The sequence below is a fragment of the Pelodiscus sinensis genome, chromosome 7 (genome assembly GCF_049634645.1).
Source record: "Pelodiscus sinensis isolate JC-2024 chromosome 7, ASM4963464v1, whole genome shotgun sequence".
NCBI classification, from domain to species: domain Eukaryota; kingdom Metazoa; phylum Chordata; order Testudines; family Trionychidae; genus Pelodiscus; species Pelodiscus sinensis.
Window position 1 is genome coordinate 10,584,077 of NC_134717.1, and position 25,852 is coordinate 10,609,928.

Consider the following 25,852-nt stretch of genomic DNA (forward strand, 5'->3'; position numbering starts at 1 on the left):
CGCTTTGCTCCCCGTCCCCCTGGCCTGCAGACCAGGGGGACGGGGAGCAAAGCAGAGCAAAGCCGCGGAGCCCGAGGGCAGCAGGACAGCTACGGCGCGTCTGGGCTGTCCCGCTGCCCCAGTGCTCCGCGGCTTTGCTCCAGACGCCTGTGGTACAGCAGCTGGGGCGCTGCCGGTTGGTCCTGTAGCGCCGCTCTGGGCGCTACTGGACCAACCCGGCAGCACCCTAGCTGCTCTGCCCCAGGCGTCCTGATTCAGCCACTGCTGGTCAGTTTCAGCAGCGGCTGAATCAGGACGCCTGGGGCAGAGCAGCTTGGGTGCTGCTGGGTTGGTCCAGTAGCACCGAGGAGCGGCAGCGCTACTGGACCAACCCAGCAGCACCCCAGCTGCTCTGCCCCAGGCATCCCCAAGTCAGCCTCTGCTGAAACTGACCAGTGGCTGACTACAGGAAGCCCCCGCCCCGGGCTTCCTGGAATCAGCCGCTGATCAGTTTCAGCAGCGGCTGAATCTGGACGCCAGTTCCGACTTACATACAGATTCAACTTAAGAACAAACCTACAGTCCCTATCTTGTACGTAACCCGGGGACTGCCTGTACTACAAACCCTGCAAAATAATACAAGGAGGGAAAAAATATAATTTCCATGACCATCAAGAGTTTTTGAAAAATGCATAAAGATTTATACATTGTTCCAATGATTATGAGTCCTCATCTTTGCTCCTAGTACTTGAGTGTTTAGGTATCTTTCTGAGACCACCCCAATTAGGGGGCAGATATGCCTCCAGAGCAGCATGCAACTTTAATTTCCTGCCTGGGGACATAATTTCATATGGCATCTGCCTGGGTTTCTTTTGTTGTTGGTGGTGGTTTTTTCTTTTTTTTCTTTTACTCATCAAGCCTTTTATTTACACTCTGCTTGATCCCTCTCTAGCCAGCTTAATTTGTGACCATTTTGTATGGAAGATTATGGATATGCTAGGGGTTGAGAGGGCAGTAGGTCATCCAGTGTGAATGAGTGTCTAATTGCTTTGCAGTTGCCCTCCCAATACTGTCATAATAAAGCTGCTGCCTTATATGTTATCATTTCTTGCATGAGTCATAGCTATCAAGATATGGCATTGCCTCCTTTCCTTGAGATCAATGCTGCCAATAATTGCACTGTTAAAATTGCGTTTTAGCTCACCTGGTCTTTATCTGTAGTTTTTCCCTTGTACTTGTAGCACAAGCACCCAGGATATATGCTCTGGGTTTGCCCTCTTATACAAGTAAGTCAATAAAGCAGTATCTGGCTGCTCGTTTAGGTTGCCTCTCTCTTGGATGTTTCAGCTACGTGCAGTTTTTGAGGTTTGGTATTGCCTAGCATGTTAACTAGGAATGAAGAAGCTGAAAAAGCTCTAGCTACCACAAAACACAGCAGTCTGGCTGCTAAGCAACATGAATTATTGTGAACACATTACCTACTCCAGCTCTCCTCTGTACTGGCTCCCTATTAAACAGAGTCCAATTCAAGGTTTCTATCCTGATCTTTAAAGCCTTTCCTGGGGTTGGTCACAGTTATAGAAGAGAGCCTCCGCAAGTGCAATATGAAACTGGTAACCAGCAGGAGTAGGTCTCTGAAAGGAGTATACAGAAGGAGCTGTGCCTAGATTATGAAACTGATTCCTGCAAGAGTTAGAAATGACCTTGGGCATTGTCAGATTCAAAGCTAAGGATGTTAAATATCCGGGTAATTGAATAGTCAAGTAACCTCATGAATTCTTATTAGTTAGTTGACTACTCTATAGTCCCCGAGGGCAGGGCCAGCAGCCACACTCCCAAGGAGCCCTCTGCCATTCTGTGCAGCTACCTCTGTATCAGAGGCAGCAGCACAGGGTGCAGATGGGAGCTAGTCTGCAAAGGTAGCCAATTTAAAAACTAGCTCCCCTTGAGGACCGACTGCCAGTCATCCTGTGTTGCTGCCTTTGATAAAGAGACAGCAGCGCAGGGTGGCAGCAGCCCCTGTCCAGAAGGGTCTGACTCCCAGACCCTGAGTGAGCTGGAACTGAGCTGGGCTGTCCAGCTCCTAATACACTTTAAATGCAGAGTCACAGCGGGGGTAGGTCCCTGGACTGACGACTGAGTCAGGCTACTGGCCAGCCTGCTAAAAAATTTACTGGCAGGGGTGGGGGAAATGTGTGTAGTCTATAGCATTAACCTATAAGCTTAGGTATGTCTACACTACCCCGCTAGTTCGAACTAGCGGGGTAATGTAGGCATACCGCACTTGCAAATGAAGCCCGGGATTTGAATTCCCCGGGCTTCATTTGCATAAACTGGGCGCCGCCATTTTTAAATCCCTGCTCGTTCGAACCCCGTGCCGCGCGGCTACACGCAGCACGAACTAGGTAGTTCGGACTAGGCTTCCTCATTCCACGAGGAGTAACGGTAGTTCGGACTAGGAAGCCTAGTCCGAACTACCTAGTTTGTGCCGCGTGTAGCCGCGCGGCACGGGGTTCGAACGAGCAGGGATTTAAAAATGGCGGCGCCCAGTTTATGCAAATGAAGCCCGGGAAATTCAAATCCTGGGCTTCATTTGCAAGTGCGGTATGCCTACATTACCCTCCTAGTTTGAACTAGGAGGGTAGTGTAGACATACCCCTTTTGATTATCAGTTAATCGACTATACTATTACATCCCTATTCGAAGCTAAATGCAGATCTCATCTCTTCCTTTATCTTTTCCCCAATAAAGCATGTAAATAGACATACACGTGTTTCACTTCCCCCCTTCCTATGTTATTTTTCTTATAGATTGCGAAGGGGGAAGGGAGAAGGAAGCAATCATTATTGTTTGTTTTTAAAATGTTTGAGCAGGTGCTTATGTAATGTGGTGATGGGAGCTATGTGCAGTCATGTCCATCTGGATGCTTTTAATCTATTGTAGTTTCAAATTGTATTACAGTCAAAGTCTTTCCTCATCTTTTATTAATAATAATTTTCACTAGTGATAGGAACCACTCAAAGGTGTTTGTTTTCTTGATAACTGTGTCAAAGTAAGGTTGATTCCATGCCATCATTTCTCAGTCCAGACTATTATTTAACTTAACCCTGCTATAATTGACCAATGTATCAATGACTTACCAAAACAAATCAAATTACATTAGTATGGATTTTGGATAGCACGTAAGTAAAAGGAATTCAAATATTTCTATTGCTGAGGAGTTAGGGCATGTCAACTTCAGTGGAAGAACTAGAAATTCTTCCTCAGCAAAAGGGACTATAATTTATCACATTGACATCAATATAAGCATGCCTACTCCTTTATCTGTAGCTTTTCCATTGTAGTTGTAGCAGGGAATTGACATCTTTAGTCCCTGCTTCCTACAGCTCTTGAAAGTGATTACCATTCATACTGATGCTATCTGTCACTTAACCCTGGTTTCATATCTTAATGATAAGGGCTGCCATGGTATGTCACCACGAGCTGTGTGCAGGGGTAAAATCAGGGATGAAATATAAATTGGGGCAAAGGAGGTCTCTGCCCTAAGATGGCATTCCAAGTTTTTGATTCAAGTCTCTGTTATTCCAATTCTTTTTACTAGAATGACAGCTCATTAGCTGTTTAACTGATGGCAGTATCTCTTGGTGATGTAGCAGAAAAGGAAATACTATTAAACAGCTATGGACTAGTAGTGATTCCCTACGTCATTGGCCACGAATCGCAGTTCACAGCCAATGTGAGCGGCTGTAAGTGGTGTCCTAGTCTTCACTGCTTCCTGCTGCTTGCATTGGCCACAAAAGGCAATTTGCAGCCAATCAGAGCTGCAATCATCTGATACCTGTGGAGGTGCAGGTAAACATAGTAGTGCTAGCCCACCAGGGACTAACTCTGGTGAACTGCCACCATTTTATTGCCTGCCCCTGGTCTGATGTCTTTTGGTGATCTCTCTGAAGTTAACTGTTTGGCTCATTTCAGTTCCTAAGGCTCATCTGCTAGGACACTAACATGTCATTTTGTATTAAGTGGCACCTTTGCTAGTGGTCTCAATTTAGAGGCCATTGACTCAAATGACTGTGCAGATTGAGCTTTCCACTTTCCCTCTTACTAGATGTGAGCCCTCCTTCCAACTATGAAGATGACCTTTTCAGAACATGATTGTGGCCTGTTGGTGAGATTATATAGGGGACAACTTATATTGCCTCAATTCATACTGATACTGTGCCTAAAGAGCATACAGTAAATTTCTGTGGCTGGGAATTTGGCACTTTTCATCAGCACTAAGAGATGCTACATTTTAAGAATTATAAAAATCTTCATCAGGATTTTGAGTCATTTTCTGTACACAGATGCTTTTGAGAATCAGTTGAAACCTAATTGTGATGCAGGACACTTTACATAAATTTCAAGGTTGCATCCAATTTTGACTTTTGTTGATACCCTGAACTATTTTAGTGGCTCAAGGCCTTCAGCAGAGTCCTGAATATCCTTTTCTTCCATTGACTTCTGTGGGATTTGAGGGTGCAAAAAGCTTTGTAGGATTGGGTCCTGGATCTGTTTGTTTCTGAAGGGTCGGTTCTGTTTCAGCTTCCAGGTGGATTACAATGCAAGTGTTTTCAGATTGGTTTTGTAGTGAATAACACAAATAGAATAATACAGTGCTTCACGGGTAATGTACTGTGAATTGCACAGTTTAGCTAGCTTTTTCCTTCTAAGAACTGATAAATGGCATGATAACTTGGGCCTTTGTGCAGCAGCACTCTTCCATAAGTGGTTAGAAAATGCATTATGCTTGGTCTAGCAGGAATTTCCATATCCATTTGGTGGATGCGTTGTGTGGAAGATGCAAATAAGGCTGAAATAATATTAATATCAGACAAAGAGATGGAAATTTGCTGTTTTATTTCATAATCTGTTAATCATCAGAGTACATTTTTGTAAATGTCAGCAATGTGTGATCAAGGAGTCAGGAAAAAAACCTTTTGTTTATTTCATGAATTCATACTTGATTAAAATCAGCTTCCTAAGAGTAGTAAGAAAATATTTTACCCATTCAGCCACTGTAAAAGGTTTCTATTTATGTCCAAAAATATTGTTTACAACATTTTAAGTTCTGCTGTTAATTTAACATATCTGATTTTTCCAGCATTTCCATTTTGCTAACATAATTCATTTTTATGCCATTTGAGAATTGAAATGTTTGGGTCTTTCACCATACTACTTCATACTATCCATATATGACTCCATGTTTCCTGCATGCTTTTCAACATCCTATGCATAAGTCTACATCTGGACATATCTGTATCTGTATGAAGCCCCATTTATTTCAAATCCACATCTTAAGTGTGGTTGTAGTATCAAAAAACAACTTTGTCAAAAATGTCATGGGGTCCCATGTCCATAGCAGTTTTTCTCATTTTATAAAGTGGCCATTTTTCTGGCTGCCATGCAGATGTGCATTTCAAAGTCACACTGGGTTCTTTCTTGCTTGTAGAACATCTCCAGCGATAAAGATTCTGAAGACTAAATTTTCCCCTCCGTGAAACCTATCAAACCCCTTACCTTCCAAATGGTTGTTCACCTTGGGGGGCTAATTTGAAGGCTGCTGTTACCACTGCAAGTGGAATTTCCTTAACAATAAGGATTCACAAGCCAGAAGGGAATTCAATTCACCTTCTTAGAGCTGTGGCTCTTTTTCTAGGGCTGTAAAGGAGTTGAATCTTGCTTTATCCACTCTCTGGATGTGACTATATACATCCAGGGAAAAATTCTGCTCAATAAGACTATAGCCTTTTTATGTAGTCACTTTTTGGAGCAGAAAAGTGGGCACCTTAATCTGGTCCTGATATCTTTTGGTTTGATTGTTTTACTTTCTTTTTAGTCTCACTTCTACCCTGTAGTGGCTGGATCATTACTCTTTACATTCTTAAAACTTAAATACCCACCTGGGGAAGTGAGGAAACAGACTGACAAACTCAGACGAGTATCCAGAAGCCACTAGACAGGTCCAACAAAGAAAATGATAGAACACAACTGGTCATCACCTTTATCCCCAGCTTAAACCCCTCCAGCACATCACTGATAATGTACAACCTACCCTGGAAAATGATCCCTCACTCTTCACAGACCTTGGGAAATAGTCCAGTCCTTGCCTACAGACAGTCTTCCAACCTGAAGCAAATACTTACCAGCAGCCACACACCACACTACAGAAACACTCAACCAGGAACCTATCCCTGCAACAAACCCCATTGCCTACTCTGTTCACGTATCTATACAAACGACACCATCACAGGACCTAGCCACATAAGTCATAACATCAGGGGCTCATATATCTGCATGTCCTCTAATGTGAGAGATTCTGTCAAGTGCCAGCAATGCCCCTGCGCTAATGGATAAATGGACACAAATCAGGCATCCGGAATGGTAACACAAATAAACTTACAGTGTAGGGGAACATTTTAACCTCCTTGCACATTCAATAATGGATTTAAAAGTAGCCATCCTTCATCAAAAGAATTTTATCACCCGATTACAGAGGGAGATAGCTGAACTGAAGTTCATTTACAAGTTCAATACTATCAACTTGAATAAAGATCTTAACCGATTAATGCTCTACAAAGGCAATTTCCCAGCCTTTGATATTTTCAACTCCACACCAAGTACTGTGAATGAGACACATCTAGCCTGACTTAATTAGCTTCATTAACACTGATCCTACAATTGACAGATAACTTCTTTTGCTGTTATATATATACCCTGAATTCTGTAATTCCACTTCAATTCATCTGATGAAGTGAGGATTAACCATGAAAGTTCATGACCTAATAAATTTGGGTATGTCTACACAGCAAAGTTATTTAGAAAGAAGAGCCATTATTTTGAAATAACTTTACTAGCGCCTACACAGCCAAACCGCTATTTCGAAATTAATTCGAAATAGCAGAGCACTTATTTCGAATTTGGTAAACCTCGTTCCAGGAGGAATAACACCAAATTCAAAATAGCTATTTTGAAATAAGTGCTCTGTAGATACTTATATCCAAATAGGGGGTTTCCAGACTTCCCAGGTGCCCTAGTGGCCACTCCAGCCTCAACCAAGAACACTCCTCTCCCTCCCCCTTCCCTGGAGCCCTTAAAGGGGTTCACTCTGGCCACAGTGCCTGTGCCAGCTCCAAGCCTGCCAGCCCAGAGCCAACAGTCACTGCCCCTGACCTAGTGGCCCCAAAACATGAGCCAGCGAGCCACTGGCAGCCAACCCTCCACCGCTCCCCAGGAACAGTCTGCCAGCTCCCAGGAGCCTGCCTAGGCCCAGAGAAGGCGGCGCCTTCCTGGTCCAGAGTGGAGATTATGGACCTTATTCAGGTTTGGGGGGGATGCCCGCAACATCCATGATCTCCGCACTAGACATAGGAACACGGCTGTCTATGGCAGGATAGCTTCCAGCCTTGCCACCAAAGGCCACATGCGAACCCAGGAGCAGGTTTGCAGGAAAATCAAGTTGGTCTGAGAAGATGTATTTACCATGATTGGATTCCACTCTAGAGACTCTCATCTAATATGTCCCTGTGTATAGTATTTTGCTTTATAGCCACTTTCTTAAAATTAGAGTGCATGAATTGTGAGTTCACTTGGCAGTGAACCATCTTGTGGGGTTTTTTTGAAAAAATGGGTATTTTCTGATTGTTCAATAGTCTGTTGCTTTCTTAGTTTCTATGAAAGTTCATTACATGGTTTTCTATAAGGATCCTCGCCAATTCTTATTTTATTTTCACATTTTATGCCAGATCCTCCACTCATACAGTTCCTTTTGAAGTAAATGGGGCTAATCTAATTGCTTCCTTCTGTGTAGGGTTGCCAGATGGTTTCAACAAAAATACCGGACACACTTGACATTACATCACAATCTACATTGCATCTTATTTAGAATATACCAGACATTTATATTTTCTCATATTTTTTCTCAATTTGTTTCCCAAACAGAAAGCTCAAATTCTGGACTCTCCGGTTCAAAACCGGACACCTGGCAACCCTACTTCTGTGAGTCTGTCCCTTTGTGTATATGTAGTCTTGATCAGTGATGATGGACTGAGAGTCTGGCATCTGTTCATCCCATGGGGGCGGAACAGCCTGGGCACTGTCAGTACAAGCTTCTTTACCACTTCCAAGAAAAGAGAAACAAAGAAAAGTAGCCTGCCACAGAAAGGGAAGAGCAAAGGCCATTAAAAAAACCCAAATGTTCTTATTCTCAGACCCTTCATACTGCTGTGACTGGTGAAATATCAATGTACACTGTAGCTAGACATACACGTTTTGGCATGAGAGGGTAACTTCTAATCCTTGGAGTCTATCTTAAACCGAACAAAAGATGCCAGTTAGCATTAATTGTACCAAAGAAGAATGGCCTTGTTGTTAAGGCACTGAACAGGCATTCAAGAAATCTGGGTTTACTTATGGTTCTAAAACTTCTAATTCCTTTATGATTGTGGGCAAGTCACTTAATCTCTTTGTACCACAGTTCCCCATCTATAAAAGAGAGATAACTTCTTCTTGTCCTCTATATTTTATCTATCATATCTGTGTAGGTCAATAAATTCTTCAGAACAGGAATTCTCTCTCCCCCTTTGTTTGCACAGTCCCTTGCAGGATTGAATCTCTAGGCAAAACCGTCATACATACAAACGATACCAGTAGTGATCTGGGAATGAGACAACCAATTAATTTCATTTAGCGCTATATAATCTCTTTTGGAGGGTGATAATGAATAGCCACTACTGGTCTTATCTAACTAGTGACATAGAGTCACCATGGATGTTTAAAAATATGAAGGAATCAATAAAATAACAATGTGAACTGTATTTTCAACCACAGAGATGAGTGAATTGAAAAGTTGTTGAAAGTAGCAAATTTGTAGGTTTTATTTTAATTTTCTGAATGCAAAACATTTACTGAGTTTTTCACATACCTTACCTTTAGTGGGTATTGTCTTCTCTTTGTAGGAGGCATTGAGACTTTCAGCTGTTATAAGCACTTGTAAGACCATTTATGTAGCTTCTATGATTGAAAAAGACAGACACTGACAGTAAGTAACTGTCAGGTACTGGAAGAGGAAAGGATCAGTTATAGCTTGACACATCTGGGAGGTCCAGTGAAGGAAGCCAAATATGATCATGACTTCTGAGCTGTTTAACTGAGGGCTGCATAGCCTTGTTCTTAAGAATATAAGAATGGCCATACTGGGTCAGACCAAAGGTCCATCTAGCCTCGTATCCTGTCTGCTAACAGTGGCCAGTCCCAGATGCCCCAGAGGGAGGGAACACAACAGGTAATTATCATGTGATCCCTCTCTTGACATCCATTTTCAGGCAAACAAAGGCTAGGGACACCATTCCTACCCATCCTGGCTAATAGCCATTGATGTACCTAACCTCCATGAATTTATCCAACTCTTTTTTGAACCCTGTTAAAGTCTTCACAACATCCTCTGTTAAGGAGTTCCACAGGTTGATTGTGTGCTGCATGAAAAAAACTTGTTTTGTTTGTTTTAAACTTGCTACCTATTAATTTTATTTGGTAACACCTAGTTCTTATATTATGGGAACAAGTAAATACTTTTTCCTTATTCACTTTTTCCACACCAGTCATGATTTTATAGACCTGTATCATATCTTCTCTCTTTAATAAGATGAAAAGTCCAAGTCTTTTTAATCTCTCTTCATATGGGACCTGTTTCAAATTCTTAATAATTTTTGTTGTCTTTTTCTGAATCTTTTCCAATGCCAATATTTCTTTTTTTCTAGAAAAACTGCGTTTATGTCCACACTGCAATTGCGTTCTTTTGACAGAAAGTTGAAAGAACGCAGGGGTTTTTCCAACAGTGGTAAACCTCTTTCTACGAGGAAGAAGCCTTTTTCAGAGAAAACATTTTTGGAAAAAGGTGTGTGTGGATGGGGAAGAGGGTTTTCTTTTTCGAAAGAAGAGGCTTCCAGGAAAAAGCACAGGTGTCCTGGTGGCCACTCTGTCCACAGCCTTCAGAACTTAAATGCAAGATAGTGTCCAATGAATGTGGTCGCTATCTTTGGAAAAAGCACATCACTTTTTTGTTGTGCTTTTGCTGTGTAGATGCTCTCTTTCAAAAGAAGTTTTTCCAGAAGATCTGTTCCAGAAAATCTTCTTCCGAAAGAAGCCTGCAGTCTAGACATAGCCTGAGTGGATGTTTTCAGAGAACTATCCACAATGACTACAATATCTCTCTCTTGAGTAGTTGTAGTTAAATTGGTCCCCATAATATTGTATGTATAGCTGTGATTATTTTTTCCGATGTGCATTACTTTACATTAATCAACATTAAATTTCATTTGCCATTTTGTTGCCCAATCGCTTAGTTTGGTGAGATCTTTTTGAAGGTTTTCACAGTCTGCTTTGGTCTTAACTATCTTGAGCAGGTTAGTATATTCTCCAAATTTTACCACCTCACTGTTTACCCCTTTCTCCAAAACATTTACAATTAAGTTTCTTTTTTCTTTTCTCTTTTTTCTTCCCTCTCTTTCTCCATCCATTCAAGTACGTGATACTTTGATTGGATCAGCATTTTCTCCTTTATGCTAAATGCTTCTTCTTGTCAGTTGCACCCACAGTAGCTTTTTGGAAGAAGGAAGTGTAGTGGGAGAGTGAGAAAACAATAAATCAGATGCTAGCAACATAGAAAAGAATCATTTTATATTTCCTGCTATTTTTGACCAATTTTAGCAGCAGCCTGATCAGTTGTCAATACAATACCATACCAGTACAAGTTGCAAAAATTATACAAAATGTTAATTTCCCTCTTCTTAGTGGATCTTGAACAAGTGGTGTGTGCCTGCAATTTAATTTTCAGCATGGTCCTCTATGTGCTTTTCCCTAACCGTTTTAATTTAAGGATGTTTCTTGTATGCTTTGTGTATTTTTTACATTCAAATGTGTGGCTCCATAATATACGAGACACCAGCAATATGCAGGTTTCAGTAAAGGAGGCAGGTTAATTGCCTGACACAGCGTGAACCGCATTTTAAATGAGCTAAAATTAGCAGGCATTAGCCTTTGTGAGAATGGCACACTGGCAACAGACAGTGTAAATGTGCAGTTCACTTTTTAAGATGTGTCAATAGCCATCAGTTTAATTTACAGACAGATCAGGAAGTCTAATGTTATTCTAGCTAAAATGTAGAAGTGATTTTACTCTGAGAATTTTACAGCAGCAGCAAAATGGTCTTGTAAATTTTGATACCAATGCTGGTTTTACATCCTCTAATCCACTGTACGCAATGTTATCATCATTAATCCAAATTATCATCATTTGATGTAAATTTGGCCTCCCTTTGCATGAACATGGATGACATCAAGGCAAGTGGAACCAGTGCGGTGTCATTGAAGTTAGTCCAAACTTTAGTTTCCTTCTGCACCAGCACACAGACTGACCACTGAAGCTGTACTATAAGGGAGTGTATTTTTCCTTCACTGTATTGTAATCAGATCATATTAGAATATAAAAGCAATCCATTTCACATTAATATAGCACAATAAGCACAATTATAATTGTATTATTAAAAATATAGGACAGGATTTTCAAAAGTACCTAGGGTTTTGGATGCCAGTTCCCATCAATTTCCAATGGAATTGGTGTTCAGATGTTTTGCAAATCCTACCTATGTTGTTTCCCCCCAATTTCCAGATGGTGCTCTCAGTGAAAACAATGTGCAACATTTTCCTTTTTGATGCTGTCATGAACATGGAACTCCTGGTGACCTCTAACTTTATACTCTTTAATAGCAAATGTAGCTGCATGGTATGTGGTGAAATGGCTAAGTGGATGAAATTACCTCCACTAACATAAAAAGTTAATGACCAAAATAACTGCAGAACTCTTTGTTTTTATGAAAGAGTGAAAACAGGAGCAACTTTAAAGTGTTCTTTGCTCACCAGGGGTACGTCTACACTACAGCGCTAATTCGAACTAAGCTAATTCGAACTAACGGATCCAGACTAAAAAACTAGTTCGAATTAGCGTTTTGCTAATTCGAACTAGCATGTCCACATTAAGTGGACCCTGAACCGAGGTTAAGGATGGCCGGAAGCAGTGCTGGTAGGGCATCAGATGAGGACTTAGAGCGTGGAGCTGCTGCCTTAGGCTAGCCGAGGGCTGTGCTTAAAGGGACCAGACCCCAGGACAGACAGTTCTCAGGGGTGCCCCTCTTGCAAAGCAGTCCTAGCTTGGAGTGCCCTGAGTGCCCACACTGGGCACATCACAGCACTCGGCCATCAGCCTGGCTGCACTTGCCGCAGGCTGCCATCTGAGGAGAGGGGGCAATTGGGGGGCTGCAGGAGAGCTTCCACCCCCAGAAGCCCACAGAGCCAGCCCAGTCCTCCCCATCAGGGGCTTGTACCCAATTCCTCCCTCACCACCTTCCACTTAACCTTCCCTAGCCCCCCTTCCTGATGTACAAAATAAAGAAAACGTGTGGTCAAAAATAGAATCTCTCTTTATTGAACAAAACTCGGGGAGGTGGAAGGGGGGAAGAGAGAGGGTGGGAGAGGGGAGGGCAACTACAATGATCAGAGGTTTGGAAGAGGTCCCATATGAAGAGAGGCTAAAGAGACTGGGACTTTTCAGTTTAGAAAAGAGGAGACTGAGGGGGGATAGGATAGAGGTCTATAAAAGCATGAGTGGGGTGGAGAGGGTGCATGAAGAAAAGTTCTTCATTAGTTCCCATAATAGAAGGACTAGAGGACACCAAAGAAAAGGAATGGGTAGCAGGCTTCAAACTAGTAACAGAAAGTTGTTTTTCACAAAGCAAATAGTCAACCTGTGGAACTCCTTCCTGCAGGAGGCTGTGAAGGCTACAACTAGAACAGAGTTTAAAGAGAAGTGAGATAAAGTGATGGAGGTTGGGTCCATGGAGTGGTATTAGCCAGGGGGTAGGAGTGGTATCTCTGCCCAAAGTTTGTGGAAGGCTGGAGAGGGATGGCACGAGACAAATGGCTTGGTCACTGTCTTCGGTCCATCCCCTCCAGGGTCCCTAGGGTTGGCCACTGTCGGCAGACAAGCTACTGGGCTAGATGGACCTTTGGTCTGACCCAGTATGTCCATTGTAAGCTCAGGGCTTAGGGTCGGGGGTCTCAGTGGTCCACCTTGATTTTCATGCACACCTGCTCCTGGCCAGGCTGGCAGCTCTCCCGCCCTAGACGGCCACTTTCCAGTGCCTAGTGCAGAGGGCGTGGACGAGGTCCACGATGTCCACACTAGACCAGGCGGGTGCCCGCCTCTTGCGGTCCCGGGCAAGCTCCCGGGAGCCGCCAGCCTGGTCCCTGGAAGAGGGGGAGGGCTGGGGGGCATCGGGTGGCTGGCTCGAGCTGTGCCAGGTGCAGTGTCTGCTAACTGGGTGCTGGCAGGCTTGCACTTGGCACGGGCATCGTAGCCACCCTGTGCCCCTTTAAGGGGTCCAGGGCCGGGAGGGGGGGCATATGAGTTTCCCTGGTGTTGGCCAGAGTGGCCACCAGGGAAAGCTGGGGAGGGCTAGCCTCCAACTAGTTCGAATTAAGGGGCTACACACCCCTTAATTTGAACTAGTAAGTTCAAACTAGGCTTAGTCCTCGTAAAATGAGGTTTACCTAGTTCGAACTAAGCGCTCCGCTAGTTCGAATTAAGTTCGAACTAGCGGAGCGCTAGTGTAGCGCCTATGAAAGTTAATTCGAACTAACATCTGTTAGTTCGAATTAACTTTGTAGTGTAGACATACCCCTAGTATGGTCTGGCTTTCAAATATTTCCTACAGTATGGTTTTAAACTGTAAGGCTTTATCTCCTGTATAATAGTGAGAAAATCTTGTAATATTTTAGATTCTGGTGTGATACTTAATTGGAAAACCAAAGCTCCAGCAGGTCAGACAAAGAAGTTTCTTTTCCTAGGTGGAATTGCTCTCATCCTAATACCTATAATGTTTTTTTTTTAAATCTTTCTTTTTTATTTTAATCTGTTTTGCAGGGTCAGTGCAAAGGCTACTTTAGCTTCACTGTTCTGTCTAGTTAACATTTCTGAGTTAACAACACCTTCATCTGTGTTGGGTCTATCAGGTGTCCACTGGACACAGAACTGTGGGCTTCTCCGAGTCATTCTGGCAGTACTGGTTGGCTACTCCTGACCAATCTCAGGATGCTTCTTTGTTTCTTTTCTACACAAAAGTGAAGTGACGTATTTGTGTTGCTCATCTGCAGTGGAAGTTTTTTTCTATCACCCACTCCTTGGGAATACAGAAGAGGAAGCTGACACTCTCAAACATTTATATGATGGCATTGGCACTTAGTCTTTTAATAGAAGAAAGAGTTAGGTTTGATTTTTTAAATGTATTTATGTGAGCATCAGGTCTGCCTGATGCTTCTGCAGTTGATGTTGTCATTGAAGAGCAAATGTATGTTACATTTTGAAATCTAATTTAAAAAATCATGTGTTTGCAAAACCCTGTACCTGGTGAAATTTAACCTGCCTTCATTCCCCTTCTTCTAAGCCAATGTTAACTCTGAAAGCAGTCAAAGAATGTGTCCATGTAAGTAATACAAAATAATACCAAATCTGCAGCTTTTTTACCTTTACAGACATATTCATTGTTCATTCATGTTGATCCTGAATAGAAAATCAACACTAATATTAATGTGGCACAAGCATCTGAGGATGGTCCTTCACAGCATATTAAAATATATTTGGCCAAATTACCCACAGAGCAATTCAGTAGACTTAAACCAGGGTTGCATTCAGCCCATAGTTCCATATCCAACAGAGATGTATACCAACTCATAGCCAAATGTTCAGTAGATATTGTGTCAAGGTCGATAATTGAAATGTCTATTATTGGGACAGAATGCAGCACTTCTTTTTGCAGTGCTTTGGGACTTTCTGTTGTAAATTTAAGTATCCCACCAGGAATTGAAACTCTTCAAAGCAAGGCTCTGACTTTTGTTGCCTGGAAGGATGTTCAACACATTAGTTTGAGCTGCTCTCGGGTAGATATTTTATTGAATTTGTATTTCACGATAAGATGAAGCTCTACATGCAGCTTTCACATCCTACTGTACAATACTCAGATACAATTCTCATACTATAAATATGAAATATAGATGACACAGGCAAAATGCATCCAGTTGCACATCAGCAATAGCTGATTGAATACTCTACATTGTATATGCTGAAATACTCTTTAAATTATATATGTATAAAATATCTATTCAAATTAATTCCGTACTATCAAATCAGGAAATTCCCTTTTACTTGTGTGTGAATTTAATGCTTGTGAATGTATAGGGCTCTAGAATAGCTGGAAGATTCATTGGATGATGACTTGACTGGTATTCCTTGTTGGTAAGTACTAACAACATACTAGGCTAGGTTGAACTTAATATGTCTTTTCCAACTCAGCCTTTTAAGATTCAGCACTTGACAAGCAGAGAAAGTGAAATCCTCTGTTAATGCACAAAACACAGACAATAGCAATCCAAGTTCCCACCCATTGTTTTGCTTCCTTGCTTCAGTCTTGAACAAGTGTTGAAATAATAGGTCAGTGTCAATGGCCTGTTTAGCCCTTGGCCTCTCTGCTCATACGACAGCAAGAATTCCATTTACTGTCAGCTCCGTTATGTCCGGCACCGATAACACTCCTGGCGTGGACATCATCTTGAAGAACAATAGTTATCTCACCAAGGTGAGTAATTTCGCTTTCAATAGTAACTGAGATGAGACCCCCCCCCTCAAAATTTAACTTCAGCCACTTTTGTAGGTCACATGCTCATAGATCCATGCAATGTATCTGATCCACACAGATATGAAATGGGCATGGGAGGAGGGTTAAGATCCTTTTGCATTTTAATTCTGGCTTTAATACTGTAATCAAGTCACTTAACTATTGTGCACTTCATTTTCTCCAAGTATAAAATAGAAATAACAACACTGTACTATTATGTTGTGAAGACACACTAGTGTTATCAATTGCTGGTTATTTGTGTGTTCTCTCTGCTGCACCAGCTCTGCACCAATAGCTGACAGGACAGATCTCCATCAAACTGCCCCAGAAGATCACAGACTCAGCTCAGCAGCAAAGGCGCTCCACCAGGTTTATTGCCAACAAGGCACCTGACAAAGTCAATAATACAAATATGTCTGTGACAATGGACTCAGTTCAGAGAGTGCAGGACTCTCTGCTCCCCTCTTGGCTGGACAGAGACATCCCCTCTGTGACTCTTCTTTTATACAAACAAGTTATGTATTGCCCTTCTGATGTGGCTAGTTATCGCCCTTTATCTTGTATGTGTTGGTTTAATCAAAACATCTCTATCCATTACCCTGTCCTCCTGACTGTATTCTTAGAAGTTGTCATTCTGTCCCTGTAATCTCTCTAGGGAACGTGTTTACACAATAGCCTTATGTTGGAGTGTTCTGGCATGATCCTTCTGGGATGTATTTATGTAACTTCTGAGCACCCAGAACTGTAAATGTTTTTGCAATGCCAGCTTTGTTTTTACTAAGTTCATGTATTGGCCAGTAAACCTATAAGTGGGTATCTGCTTTGTAACGGGATCTGACTTTTGCTCATAGCCTTACTCTTGCTAATATTGTTTTATATCAGCAGGACCTGACTGAAGTTTGGGCCTTAGGCCTTACATTAGGCTCCTCATACCAGGCCTCGTGTCTCAGGCTCCTTCTTTCTACTGCAGTTTGTAAAACACTCTGAAGATGGAAAGAACTATGTATATTTGTTGTAGACCTGTTCTGAGAGTTAGGATATGGGACAAATAATTTGCATGCCCTAATTGGGCTTCTCATTGCTGGGAAACAAGCATCTTTATTGTGGCAATTTCCATTATGTTTAGGAATGTTGCTTCAGAGACTGGCTATGTAAGTAGTCCCTATACTGCATCATCCTCTGACACTAGGAAATGAATTAGATATAAGAGCTGCATTAGCGAGTTCTCATTACAGACATGTTGATTTGGTTTTGTCGTGTTGATGAGTAGGGAGATGGGATGCCAATCTCTAATCCAATTTTTAAAAATGCATATGGGAAACTAGTTAGCACTCTTACTTATATGAAAGTAGAGGCACTTAAGTTGCTGTTTTGTGCTGAACTATTATTCTAGAAATTAAATGCATACACAATATGGGCTTTTTATATAGCATTTCTTATTACTTCATCTAGAACCTAGAATTTAACTTGTTGAACACCATAGAGATCAAAAATTAATTTAGATTTTGCTTCTAACCAAAGATCTATATCAGTTATTTCTATTCCATTCCTTACAGACTTAGTGGAAAGCTCGCTTTCACGATATATGTTCTACAACTGATTCTCTGATGATTTATTGGTGCATTTATAGTATTATATGATTCAAAAGCAGGATCAGCTTAAAGGGATATCCTTGGAATTTCATTGAGAAATGGATTCTGTTGGACAGTTGAATAATGTAGTTTTATAAGCTTCTAAATTTCAGGTGTAGAGTATTAACCCTTTCACTGCTCATTTGGTCATTAATTGGATACTATCAAGCATATGCATCTGACTAACATTTTCATTTAATTTAATAGGAATTCAACACCATTGACAATCAGGTCATTTTTAAGGTGCCTGACTAGAGATTTAGGCACTTAACTGTAATGAACCAAAGTTTGAAAATGCTGGCCTTAATGAATAGTTCCAAGTTGCAATTAGACTCCAAATAAAAATAAGGTGGCATTTTACACATCTCTGTTTAGTCAGGCTCCGATATTGGCACCCAGCTGGTAGTACGTGAGCTTTGTGTAGCCACGTCCCATTTGAATTCCAAAAGGACTTTTAAGGGGCAAATCCTGCCCATTCTTCCACAGCAGCAAAGAGCCGCGAATATGGCTGAGGTGGGGCAAGATTCCTGAACCCCGCAAGGGCATGCATATCCTTGCTGCTGTAGATGTAGCTCAGCAGGGATTTGTTCCATAAATGGGTCTTTGGAAAGTAGCAAGGGAAGTTTAATGGCACTGAAGCAGGTATGGGAGGTTCCTCCCAGCCATGCCTTTTTACAGTAATTAGGGTTAGTGCAAGGGATAGGAGCTGTTCTTAAAGAGACATCTATACTATGAAATTACCAGTGCCAAACCACACTTGCTTCTGCATGTCAGGTATAACATAGTTTGATGTCACGCACCATGGCTAGAACAAATTAAGTGTAACATCTTATTTTTTGTCCATATTAAACAACCTTGTTTAAAAACAACCAGTTTCAACCAGTACAGATGGGGCCTAAGTGAACAGTGGTTTTGGGAAATAGTGCTGTTTTTTAAAACGTGGTACTCAGTATTATCATGAAGGACATGTGCCATGGTGATCTTAGGTAAACCAAATTGTTTTATTTACTGATTCATTATCTGACATTGTTTCAGTTGGAAGCCCTCGTGCCCTCTATACTTCATGTGGCTGAACTTAAAAATCAGTGACAAATCAATGTTTCCAAAACCCAGAGTCCTTCTTGCTCACTTGCTCAATCTGCCATAGAATGAACAATTTTTGTAAGAAAAGTAGGTTTTCCCTCCTGTTAGGAAAGATGCAAATGCACAAAACATACTTTCACTATGTTCATGGTGTTTTGAAAATACGCCAAAAATCAGACTTATAATTAGGGATGTTCTTAAATATATAATCTTTACACCTGCAAAATTTTCCTTGTTGAAAACATCTAAACTCTTCAGCATGTGCATTTCTTTGAGTTTTCCTCATTGTCTTGGCAAAGATTTTGGTTTCCTTTAAGTTCTGAACGTCAAATCATCTGTTTCTTGTCTAAAACTAAAGAAGTAGGTCCCCTTCTCTTTGTTTCCAACTTCATGTTGCATAGGTTGATGTTTGGTCCTCCTTAATTTGACATCTATATTGTAGGTAGTAAAGCCCTTAGAGATGCTTCAAGATAAGAGGCTGTAAGATATTATTGCTATTAGATATTATTGTTATTAGATATTAGTAATGTTGTTAAATCTGGAGTTGCTCTGTTTCAATTCTAGCACAAAGAGGAGTGTGACATTTTCTGTTTGGATTGATAGTGGCATTTGTCAGCTAGATATAGGATGATCATATTTTCCTATGCTGAATATAGTACACCTGGTAAAATTACAGGCAGTCCCCGGGTTACGTGGATCCATCCCTACTTAAGAACGTGGTGAGGGAACCCCGAACTAGCTGCGCTCCCCCCCCCAGCAGACCGCCGAGATGCGCCGCGGCGGTTCCGCCGCCCGTGTCCTCCACGGTGAGAAAAGCTGCTCCGTGTCTCCCTGGTCTGCTGGGGGGAGCCCCCCAGCAGACCAGGGAGACGCGGAGCAAAGCCGTGGAGGACGCGTCCTCCATGGCGAGAAAAGCCGCTCTGTGTCTCCCTGGTCTGCTGGGGGGGTCTGCAGCTAGTGCGCCCCCCCCCCCCCCCCAGCAGACCAGGCTTTTCTCGCCGCTGGTCAGTTTCAGCAGCGGTTGAATCAGGACGCCTGGGGTAGAGCAGCTGGGGGACTGTCAGGTTGGTCCCACAGCACCGAGATGCGGCGCTGCCGGGACCTACCGGGCAGCACCCCAGCTGCTCTGTCCCAGGCGTCCAGATGCAGTCGCTGTTGAAACTGACCAGCGGCTGATTCCAGGAAGCCCGGGGCAGAGCAGCTCTGCCTCGGGCTTCCTGTAGTCAGACACTGGTCAGTTTCAGCAGCGGCTGACTTGGGGACACCTGGGGCAGAGCAGCTGGGGTGATTCCGGGTTGGTCCAGTAGTGCCGAGGAGTGGCGCTGCGGGACCAACCCAGCAGCACCCCAGCTGCTCTGCCCCAGGCGTCCCCAAGAGCAGCTGGGGTGCTGCCGGGTTGGTCCCGCCACGCCAAGGGTCTGCGCTACCAGACCAACCCAGCAGCACTCCAGCTGGTCTGCCCCAGGCGTGTCCGATTCAGCCGCTGCTGGTCAGTTTCAACAGCGGCTGAATCTGGACGCCTGGGACAGAGTAGCTGGGGTGCTGCCGGGTTGGTCCCCACAGCGCCGCACCTCGGCACTGCGGGGACCAACCTGGCAGCACCCCAGCTGCTCACTAGCCCCTGCAGCAAGTAGGTCAGTGCTAGCTGGAAATGGGGCCAGCAGGGGGAGTGGGCAGCCTTGCACATTTCAGCTTTGCCAGCTTCTAGCAAAGGGGTGTGCACCACCCCTATCATCAGCCTCTGGACAGCCAACCAACATTCACTGCTGGTGGGAGGGAAGCTGGTGGGCAAGGATAATGCTAGCATTAGAATCCACCAGTAGTGATGGGAGTAGAGCGAAAAAAATATGGGACAATTTGCCATTTTATAAATAGCATGAAGGTTTAAATACAGGACCATCTCTTTGAAAAATGGACGTCTTGTCACTCGAACTAGACACAGGCAGAGAAAAATGGAGACAGAATCATCTGATGATCAAAGGACTTTCAACTGGACTTCAAATTTGTGTGCCATATTGTAAACAAACCAATGTTTTCTGTTGGTAGATCAGTATTCCTTAGTCAGTGAGCAGATTCAATCCACCGCAGCTTAAAATACAGTCACAAAATTGCAGGTACCGATTGGAATCTACTTTTTGTACTAACTTTGAGAATTGTCTTTTGAGACGAGAAGTACTCTTAGGGTGTGTCTACACTGCACTGTTATTTCAAAATAACTATGCGAGTGTCTACACAGCCGTTCCATTATTTTGAAATAAATTCAAAATAACGGACAGCTTATTCCAACTTCTTCAAATCTCATTTTACCAGGAATAATGCCTATTCTGAAATAGCTATTTCAAAATAAGGTATGTGTAGACGCTCCTTTGCTGCTATTTCGAAATGGCCCCTCATCGGGGCCATTCTAAGTTATTCCTCCCCAGAGTCTCTTGGGGCTTTAAATCAAGATAACACATCTACATTAGGGAAGCCTGCCCCGGACTAATTTTGAGGCTGCCCTGCAGCGTAGACAAGCTATTTCGATATAAGTTATTTCGGAATTAACTATTCCGGAATAGCATATTTCAAAATAAGCATGCAGTGTAGACGTACCTTTAGCTGATTGTATGGATGTACTCCAGATCATGTCTGACCTCTCAGTTAGGCCCTATGTCTTTACAACTAAGCATGGAGAGCCATTTTGGATAACTCAAGGCTGAAGAATGACCTGAATCTTTGTCCCAGACTTGAACTAAATCCAAACACAAAATCAATTAACTAAAATTTCTAAGTTGCTTGTTCTGGTAGGAACTTGATATGGAAGTTACAAAAACCTTAGTAAGAGCTTTTCTGGTAGTAATTATTACCTATCAAAATGGGATGTACCAGAAAAATTATTATTCTAGAGTTTTATAGTGCTTCCTATAACTAATTTTGGAACCTGTGCTTGTTTGACTTGCACTGCAATTCTTTGGGTTCTAAAAGAATTAGATAAGCATTTGAACACGGTGGGACCTATTCCAGGTAAAACCTAAGCACTGGAATTTTTGGATTTGCTGGCCATTTAAATATTGCTTGAAACATTTAATTGGGCAAATTTCAGTGACTTTGCCATGTAGAAAGACTCAGTCCAGAAATCTGTGATTAGTTATAAAAATCACCCAAAATTTAGCTACCTCTGTCTGACAAAACAAACCTGCTACTGGCTTTAAAATTCAATGGCAATGAAATTGTCTCTCTCTATATATAAAAAAGTTTTTTCCTGCCAGATGACAGAATGTTTGTGCTGGGCATCAGAATAACGTCATCACGTCATCAGTGTCTACAGGCTCTCCCAGCGACGCAAAAGCGGACAGAGAGAGGGGGTAGACAAGTGTAGCAAGCAGAGGGTGCAGCCCCCTAATACCATGTTTCAGATATGAACATTCACTAGAAATTTTAGGACAACTGTAGTTTCCCAACAGCACAAAAATGGGCCACCATGTGAGGATAAAAAGTAGGAGTGTTCCTGGAGTATTCTGGATGAAATGTAAGGATTTTATGATTACATTTGAGCTACAGTTGAGCTCACTGCTGGCTTGATAAAGCATCACTGAGCAGTTTAAAAATGCTATTAATTTCATCATTAGAGGAACATTTTCCTGGAACAAGTGTGCTAGCTAATAACATGTTACTTACAGACTTTGGATGCAAGAATGATTAATTAGGCAGAATAATCCAGCAAATGCTTAATTTTCAGCTGTAGTTATTTATTATTATTTATTTCTATTACCATATTACCTAAGAGATCCACTCTTGGACCAAATCTCCATTATTAAAGAGGCTATAAAAACACAGAACAAAAAGACAGTCCCTATCCTCAAAAACTAGCAATCTAAGTTTAAGACAAGAAACAACAGATGGTTACAGATGAATAGGCTATAGACACAACAGCAGGCCACAGTGGTCCCAGCCTTGGAGAGCACATTCTTCATTATTCCAAACATCATAGAAATGCTTTAGCATTTAGCATATTATGATACGGTTTATTAGTGTGACTGAAATCAGGGGCTTCATTTTTTCCCAGATCAGAACATTCAGGCCTAGTTTTGAACAGGCACCAAAGTGGTGTTTTTGCCTGAGAACTAAATGCTACCTTAATCTGTGAAAATTTACACATGCTAGAAAATTATTATGTAGGCTAGCTCCATCTGAGAAAAATGATCCAAGGCGTGTGTACTCAACCATTGACCACCTCTGGCACTTTCCCATGACACTAAACTTCAAAGAGTGTTTCATTATAGAACAAAGGCTTGTAAAGTAACATGTAAAGCGCTGGGATCATGAGAAGGAAATCACCATGCTGGAAACGTGTGTTTTCCTCATATGCTGTTAATTACAAAAAGGCAAGTGGAAACATTTATATCTTGTTAGACTAACCTATTAATTATTTGAAATGAACCTGAAAAATGATATAAGAGATCATTGGGGCACAGCAAAGGAACTAACTATTTTACTGGGAGTTTTCTATTATGGTTTATGTGGCATATTACTTCCAATAATCTTTCCTAGGTTTTGTGTCCACGATTCAACATAGAAATTAAGTACAAGCTTAAATTCATCCTTCTTCAGCAAGGCACATAAGCATTTGTTTTAAACACCTGCTTAACTGCTCTGCTGAATGGGGGCCTATATATTTTAAGTAGATCCAAGTGGAGGATTTTGAGATTTTTACATATGGTTTGTTCTGGAATCAGATCAAAACCTGCACATTTTGAAATTCTCCACAAAGGAAAATTCTGGGAAAAAAGCTTTTAATTTTATTTTTTTTATTTTGTATTGTATTGTAATATAGAGGCAAAGTCCCCTCCTCTCCACACAAGTGTCATTGGGGGTACACTGGACCTTTTACAATCATGTTCTCCTGGTATTCTAGTCTATGTCAGCTGCTTTTTAATACCATGTTGTAATATTCTGTTCTCCAAACTAATGGTCTGGAACAGTAGAAACCCACTGAACTGTTTCTAAAAATTTCATTGCTCCCTGATAAGCTACCGAGTCTCTGCCTTTAGTGGCTCCTTGCCCACTTCTGCTGATAAGCTGTTAGTCCCCAGCTTCTCTGACATCTGCTACCTTCTGCCGGAGCTACAGCCTTTTATCCCAGCTGTTGCTAGTCAGGTACTTAGTCACAAGATTAGGATAGACCTGCCTTGTCCATTCAGTACGCTCTATCACAATAATATAAAATAAAATTAAAACAAAAGCCATTTCAAAATGATAATTTGTTCAAAAAATGTTGAAACAAATACATTTAAATTGCCTGATTTTTTCCACCTTTCCTCCAAAACTAAATTCCAGCAAAATTAACATGAATTCACAAAGCATTTTGATTTCATTGGAACCATATATTCTGATGGAATACGGTTCCACTGAAATGTCTCCAACCAGCTCCAATTTTAAGGCTATGCAAACAGGAACCAGATGGAGAAGCTGTTTTTTATCAGACAGCCAGTTGGATGGAAAATGCAGTACTGTGGAATGCTGCTATCCTTTATTTATAGATTTGTGTGTGAGTACATATCTGGTACTGAAGAATCTATCCAGGAGGAATTGCACGATGCTAGAGGTATCAGTCAGTATTAGGGCCTCAGCCTGAGAACTGCCTCAGGTATCTCTGAATATCCAGCTGTGTGAATGGAACGGAGATGTGTATGGGATGCTCCTGTGGAAGATGACTTGGCCTAACCTGTCAGGAAATTAAGCTTGGCCAGAAGGAGATCTTCAGCCATCCAAAGATGATTGGTGATTCTTCCTGATGATTCTGTACTAAGAAGAATGGAAAGATGGGGCAAGTGGACAAAAGGATGTTGTGCTGTACGTAAGGCAGGACAGGCTTCTAAAGTTGATGGGCAAGGAGCCACTGGTGATCTTTCAAGTGCTATTTCAGTGGTGCTCCACCATAGGTGTCAGTGCATCTCTGTACCACTGATCGTAGACTTTTGGTAGCAGTGCCTGGTTGGGACATGTGCACAGTAGCCACAATGTGGCAGTGCTAGCACTTGCACACCCTGCTCTCCCTTAGTTCCTTCTCAACTATCCTCGACTGCAGATGAAGCTCCATGAGCAGTGTCTGAAATAGAGAAAAATGAAATACATTAGATAACAGAAGGTAGAGAGGTAGCCGTGTTAGTCTGTAACTGTAAAAGCAATTAGCAGTCCTTTGGCACCTTAGAGACCAACAAATACAGTTTGTATCATGAGCTTTCATGGATAAAACCCACTTCATCAGATGAGTGGGAGTAGAAATTACGGAATCCAGAATATATATAACAGCAAAATCAGTTATTTGTTAATTGTAGGTTCAGTGTTAATGATGCTAATTGACTCAGGCTGGATGTGTCCAATTCATAGTTTTTGCTGGGTAAATGTGAAGATAGTAGAGTTAGTTAATAGGCAGCTAGAGACAGTAGATAACATAGATTTAGTCTGAAGTTAGTTTGAAGCGACTTAGACATACAGTTTAGTAAAATAACACCGAGCTTGCCACGCTTGAAAAGATGCACTTTGCACAAGGAAGCTATGCTCGTCTCTGGTGGACACTTGGGGTGATTCCATTGCATAGGAGAGATGCACATCCCTCAGAAATGTACACATTGCAGCAATCTCAAAGCCAGAGTGAGAAGAGACAGGGATCTGGGACTAAAAATGATTTTGATGGAAAAACCCGTTACTCCTCAATTGGACAGCAAAGAGAGAGACTCTCCAAGAACCTCCTCCCTGGACAGAGAAAACACCCTAATATCCAGAACATCAAGGAAAAGAGATGCCTCACCTTTGCAGAAAGAGTTGTTAAAGAGAAAACGGTATCTGGTGCTATTATTACCTTTGGTGCCAATGGCCAGCAGGGTTAGCATATTCGACGTTCCAGGCACATCCAGCACCAGCCGCACCACGAGCATGAACGGTATAGAGGAGTCGAGTGAAAGGCATAAGACTGCCTTCTCCTCCACTTCACCATCAACCCCAAAGTAGGACCCAGTGCTCATGATAACTAAATTGGTGATGCTACCCCGGTACAGACTCCATTGGACCAGTTACCAATAAAAATGAAACCAGACACTTTAGCACTGACTAAAGTGACAAGCAAGAGGTTGGGAACGAATGAAGCATCCAATCAGACCAATAACATGAATGCCCGGTCTCCTACACTTGGCAGTGTCCACTCCCCAGTACCAACGATACCAGGAAACTAAGACCTGACATCTCTGCCACATTTCTCTAACAAGGAGGAAGATGATATGGAGGAAAGTGTATTCTGCTTTGGTGGCTTCTCCTCTGGTGCTGAATTTCAACTACTAACAGAGGTGAAAGTAAGCCTGTGCGCCCTGGTGCGCCACTCCAGCAAGAAGGAGCTGGTGGGTTGGGGCACAGTGCTGC

General features: G+C 42.1%; 1 protein-coding gene across 7 annotated transcripts in view; it reads left to right on the forward strand.

Annotated features, from left to right (window-relative positions):
- Positions 1-25,852, forward strand: part of KALRN (kalirin RhoGEF kinase) — a 790,448-nt gene that overhangs the window by 261,227 nt on the left and 503,369 nt on the right. The gene's annotated exons all lie outside the window — the stretch shown is intronic.